We start from the raw sequence: 6,000 nt of genomic DNA, 5'->3' as shown, positions 1-6,000 counted from the left end.
GAAATGGGGGGGGGCATGGGCAGGACACGCAATGAGGAGGGAAGATAACCGATGGTCATTAAGGGTTACGGAATGGATTCCAAGGGAAGGGAAGCGTAGCAGAGGGCGGCAGAAAGTCAGGTGGGCGGATGAGACGAAGAAGTTTGCAGGGACCACATGGCCACAATTAGTACATGACCGGGGTAGTTGGAGAAGTGTGGGAGAGGCCTTTGCCCTGCAGTGGGCGTAACCAGGCTGATGATGATGACGATGATGATATTGTTACCCAGAATTCATTATGAATGTTTGAAAAATGCTTGCAAATGTTATGCATTTATGTGCTTTATTTGCTTGTGTGTTATGTATTCTTCAACAATGTTTGAAAATGCCTGCATATCTCATCAATTTTGTATGTGTTTACATGCTTGCATATCCACCCTGCACCGTGCGTGGTGATTTCAGATCGCAGTATCAATAATCACCACGGACACGCAGTAGCTCGCGTGGCGCTCCGTGTCGAAGAACAAGGTTGCGAAGGATGAACAAACCGACTTCACGTGCTATGGACGCCGGGATAGAGCGTGAGGTAGTCCACGACAACGATATATATATATATATATATATATATATATATATATATATATATATATATATATATATATATATATATATATATATATATGCAGTAAACCCTGATTAATTGAGGCAAGCTAGGGGACTATTGGTCTCCGCCTCCTTTAAAAGGGGATGCCAGTAAACCTCATCATCATCATAATAATTTGAACAAGCCCACTGTCATGGCTTCGCACTTCGAGCAAAACTAATATTGACAACAGCCAGCGGCAATTTAGCGGTCATTATTGCGAGAGAACTGCGTTACCATCATGTCGCACCTCTTAAAGGTCCCGAATCCATGATTTAAACCACATTCACCACATTGCAAAGTGTTGTTACAGAGCTCACTCGTCAAACATTCTGCACCTTCGAGGAGCGAAGTGCAACTCACCGTGGTCCGGAGCAGACCACCGAGAATCGCACTATATATATATATATATATATATATATATATATATATATATATATATATATATATATATATATATTGCCGCGTAAAACTTGGTGGCATTCAAGTTGCGCGCCCTTTGTATTGGGCACAGTGCACGCCGTACCATGGTGTTGTCCAGCAACAAGAGGAAGCGATCTTCGTGGCACGAGCAGCCAGTTGGACCCGGCTCGCATTCGCCACGCGCACGACGTGTCACGCGAGGAGAAAGAGGACGGTTCGAGGCCAGTTTTGAGAACGCGACTGACGGGATTATTCACGACCGCAGTGACTTTCACTTGTGGGCACAAGTTCGCCCTTAATAAATATCGTCGTTTTATTAACATCGTTACAATATAGTCATATCATAAGCAGCCAACAAACACTGACACCAAGGACAACATAGGGGAAATTACTTGTGCTTAATAAATGAAATAAAGAAACGATAAATTAATGGAAATTAAAGTCGATGAAAAAACAACTTGCAGCAGGTGGATTGCGAAGGTTGTGGGTTCGGTTTCCACCTGCTGCAAGTTGTTTTTTCATCCACTTTAATTTCCATTAATTTATCGTTTCTTTATTTTATTTATTAAGCACAAGTAATTTCCCCTATTTTGTCCTTGGTGTCAGTGTTTGTTGGCTGCTTATGATATAACTACGAAAAGATCGGGCCCCTCGGTTAACCCCCTTTCTTCTCTCATATATATATATATATATATATATATATTCCTCTACACATGACCCACTTTGACAGTGCTAATGCTAGCATCAAACATGGTGTAGATTTATGGATTTGTATTTGCGAACGTGCAACGACGTTGCCCGCTACTTCTGAGAAGACGAGTTTCACTCTTATATTGTGAAGAATTCTTTTGAAAGAGGTATCAACCAATCTCCGTAGTTTCTCTCTAAGACGAGCGCTCACTTTGTCTTTCAAGCACTGCCACGGCAGATGCGGGAGTGAGGAGAAAAGGTGCGCCACTTTGATGACGTTTCAATTAACAAAGCAAACACACGCTCGCGAGTGCGCCCTGGCGTCTGACAAACGTCGTCGCTGATGGAGCGGCGGCGCCGCCGTCGGAGCACCGCTCGCGAGGAGGAGGAGCCGCCGGGGAACCCGCGGCCGCGCGCACCGCCGCCCAGTGCCGAGCGCGCCAGTGCCGGGGCTGTTCGCGAAGGCGCTGCGCCCTGGCCGCAAGGGCACTTTGTATTTGTCCCCAAAGCTGTCACGGCGGACGCTGGTCTGGCTGGTCGTCTGACAGGAGTTTTGCTGCTAACGGCTGGGCATGTAGCTCTTTACCTCGCGTCTCCACTTCGCACCCGATATTTCGTGGTTACTAGATTTGTGCAAACAGCTGTTTCTTGCCCAATTCCCTTTCTCCGGTACACCAGACATGCTCCCGTGAAGAACTCTGGGACCGCTACCCAGTGCGGGCTTCTCGGTATATCCTAAAGCTTCGTTCCATCATCGGCCAACACCGTCAGCAGAGGTAAGTGACGACGAAAGTTTTCGTTGGTAGGTGTTATCTCTATCGCTTTGTTAGCCTAGCAGCCCTTATGCGATCAAATTTGTCTAAATACAGCAGCTGACCACTAAAAACGAGCACAGCGGGATGTATGAAGCATAAAGCCAGCAGGAATAATTCTGCAAAATCCTGTTTATGCATGTGCGTAGGACAGTTTTTCCTTCTGTTGGAACCGCCTACCAATGTTACTGCGGAATTGCATTTGTATACATATGCCAAAATCACCTTGTTGAGGGAATGTCAGCTATCAGTGGAAGACCAAATATCTGTGCTGCAAACGTTCTAGCCTACAACTTCGCTATCTTATCCTGATCTCCCGACTTCTAGATCTCTGCTTAGTTTCCGGCGCCGATGCAAGTAGACATCCCCGCGCTCCCGCCGGGGATGTCAGCGGCGGCTGCTAGCAGGAAGCTTACTGACCTGCACAACGATAGGGACAGCGAACACAAGCGTCTACTCGCTCATCTGTGGCGGCTTCTCTGGTGACGACGTCGAGCTTGTGCGGTGCCGTCAAGCGAAATGAACAAACACTAGGGCCTCCGAGTCTTCAAGCACGTCAGCTGCAAGACCCACTCGGAATACCGAAGTCAGTAGGATAATTTTTGTACAAGAACTCGCTACCGCAAACGTGAAACAACTCAATAGACATTCTGTCTCATTGCTTCTTGAAGCGGTGGCGCCAAATCCAGTCGCAGACGTCAGAGGCATCTGAGGAAAAGTTGTAATGGCTATGACGTTGCAGTGAGACTGCGATGAGCACTTTCAGCAACTTACGGAACTTGGTGGCATGAAGATGGGCTTGCATATCACTCTGGACAGTAGTTAAACTACTTTTGTCATATAGGACGTGGATATCTCCGTCTACAGCGCAGACTCGCCGGTTGCAACAAAACTACCTCTTGAGAGCGTCGCCATAGCTTTTGCCTCGGCGCACCCCGCTATGTGAAGAATATTTTCGAAGGCTATTCTCTCCCCTCGCACGTCAAGTAGGGCCGCTTCAGACACCCCGTGCGGCCATGTATCAATTTATCCCAACATCATAGCTAGGAGGACACGTGAGTGACGTGTGTGAGAACACGAGCATTTGCTCACGCTGAGCCTCAGTTTGCGGATTCATGTGCAGCCGCGGTTCCCAAAATGCCCCACTTGCCTTGGGTCTCATGACGCTTCGTGAAATCACTGCCCCGAGGCAAAGAAGGCAAAGGCGACCTTGAATCAAATGTTCGTCTCGTCGACGCCTCCAACGCTGTTGGACTTGAAGGAACGCCTGTGTGAAGAGTGCGCGCCATTCTGCTCTGACCCAAGGCGAAAAAGTGCGGCTGAGTCGAACTCGGAAGACAAGAACGCACCGAAGAGCATGAACTCTGGCCACAGCCGTCGATGGCGCAGAAGGCTGTTCGTGCGCTACTGCAGTTTTTGAGCACCACCGGCCTCAGTGACCGATTGTAGTCCTGAGGCGCGAACCTCAAGCAGGTTGGCCTAGGCCAACCGCGTGAGGTGAAACTGAACGCAAGCAGAACGTTTCGAAGAAGCACGTTTCTAACAACGATTTCCGATCGCGCGCCCACTGTGCGCCCTACAGTGCACGCGCAGTGCTCGTTCTCCTCACCTGTTCGCTCTCTGTGTTCGCTCTACCCAGTGCAGGGTAGCAAACCGGACGTTCGTCTGGTTGACGTCCTATCCTTGCTTTCTCTACCTCTCTCTCAGTGGCGAAATACATTTCACTTCATCGTGCCTATGTATCTCTCGCAGCCGCACTATACGCGTGGGATTACACGAACATAAGTGCTATCTTTCATGGACATGAAACAAGATGTAAGGAAAAAGCAGGAACAGAGAGGTAGATTTGCCTATAGCTGTTTCAGGTAAGCTTTTGAGGCTGTGATGTTTCGCCCTGTGGCGCGACCGCCTCACACGACAAAAACGCGGTAAACGAGTAGCGAGGACGGGTTGATGCATTTGTGTGATGCATGTGTTTCAGCGCAGCAACGAACTAATTCCGTCTGTAAATTATGAAAAATGCTTCCTTAAGGCTTTCTGATTGGCGACGTGGATGACAATTGATTCATGTCATTGGGCATACGCGCCTCCCATGGCGCCGCGGAGTCTGGACCAACGCTAAAGTGAAGCTCTGTCGTTTTATGTAACTTTGCGCCGCATTGGTCGCGCTTTTTATAGGTACGTCATTGCCGGAACGTTTTATTACAATTGCAGCGAGATCAATCGCACAGCTTACAATTCTACAAGGTGTCGAACCGAAAAATGTTTCTGGTTCGGTTCAGGTTAAAGCTTTTCAGCACTGCTAAAAGTCAACTCTGGGGCAAGATATATAGCAATACAATTTGTTTTAAAGCTTCACAAACCGTTTCGTGTGCCTTCCGATAGTTTCGCAAGAACTATAATAAAAAATTCGCGTGCTGCCGACTTCTGCTAAACGAACCGCGCTTTGTCACAAATACACAGTTTGCTTGGGTTTCACGTAGAATGCACAGGGTTTTTTCTCTTCAATTTCGGTGGCATTAACCTGGAAAAAGTGTTTATTCAGACTCAACGCACATATGAGGAATTTATGTAAAGCCAAGAGGTTAATCAAATGCTACGAAGCTTGTCTATTATCATTACCGTTATTAACTGCGTTTATCGTCACCCTACGCAACGTTTACATTTGTGTACCGCACAGGTTACAGCTTTATTGCATCCAATGTTTGTGGGCTACACCATCCACAAGCTATGTCGAAATGCTGACACTGTGCTGTTCGTGAGAATGCACATAGTGAGAAGTCGACAGCGGTGACGTTTGGTGTGTGCTGACAGAAAAATGTTGAGGGTAAGCGTACGCGCAGGCAACTGCGACGTGAGTGTTAAGGTGAACTCGCCCGTTTCATCCCAGCGCCTGCGACCAAACGAAAAGTGGCACGGCGCACGCGCCGGTCGTGTGAGAGATGGGCCAGTGGTCATTCGGGGAGGGCTCGCTTTTCGATGGACAAGCCACCGTTTTGCCGTTGAAGTATTAAATTAATTTTGGGGGGTTTTACATGCCGAAGCGCCGATATGATCGTGGGACAAGGCGTAGTGGAGGACTACCGAATAATTTTGACCACCTGGAGCTCTTTGACGTGCACCCATTAGACGGGGCACAGGGGTGTTTTGCATGTTGCCCAGATCGAAGTGCGACCGCCGTGGCCGGCAGTTGATCCGGCGCCCTAGAGCTAGGCCGCGCAACGCCAAAGCCACTAAGCCACCACGGCGGGTTTGCGCGAAGCATTGCGAGTGCGTCGTTCCTAATCAGGTATTGTTGGCAAAAATTTCAACTGTGAAAGCTGAAAAAGTTATTGTTTGGGTTAAAGAATGGAGACACAAGAATGGTATGCTCCACTGCCTACAAAAGCCATTGTTTTTATCGGGTACACTATTTCGTGTCCTAGTTGCCCGCTTCTCTACTTCCGCACGGCT

The 6,000-nt window shown here is 48.1% G+C and overlaps 1 protein-coding gene across 1 annotated transcript in view; it reads left to right on the top strand.

Moving 5' to 3' along the window:
• Positions 1-2,185: 2,185 nt before the first annotated feature.
• Positions 2,186-6,000, top strand: part of LOC142571296 (parathyroid hormone/parathyroid hormone-related peptide receptor-like) — a 523,250-nt gene continuing 519,435 nt past the window's right edge. The window contains exon 1 of the mRNA XM_075679543.1: positions 2,186-2,511. The gene's annotated coding sequence lies outside the window, so the exon portion shown is untranslated. The remainder of the gene's footprint in view (positions 2,512-6,000) is intronic.

The sequence above is a fragment of the Dermacentor variabilis genome, chromosome 2 (genome assembly GCF_050947875.1).
Source record: "Dermacentor variabilis isolate Ectoservices chromosome 2, ASM5094787v1, whole genome shotgun sequence".
In the NCBI taxonomy this organism is placed as follows: Eukaryota; Metazoa; Arthropoda; class Arachnida; order Ixodida; family Ixodidae; genus Dermacentor; species Dermacentor variabilis.
Note: the sequence above shows the minus strand (reverse complement) of the source record. Positions and strands in the feature narration are given on the sequence as shown.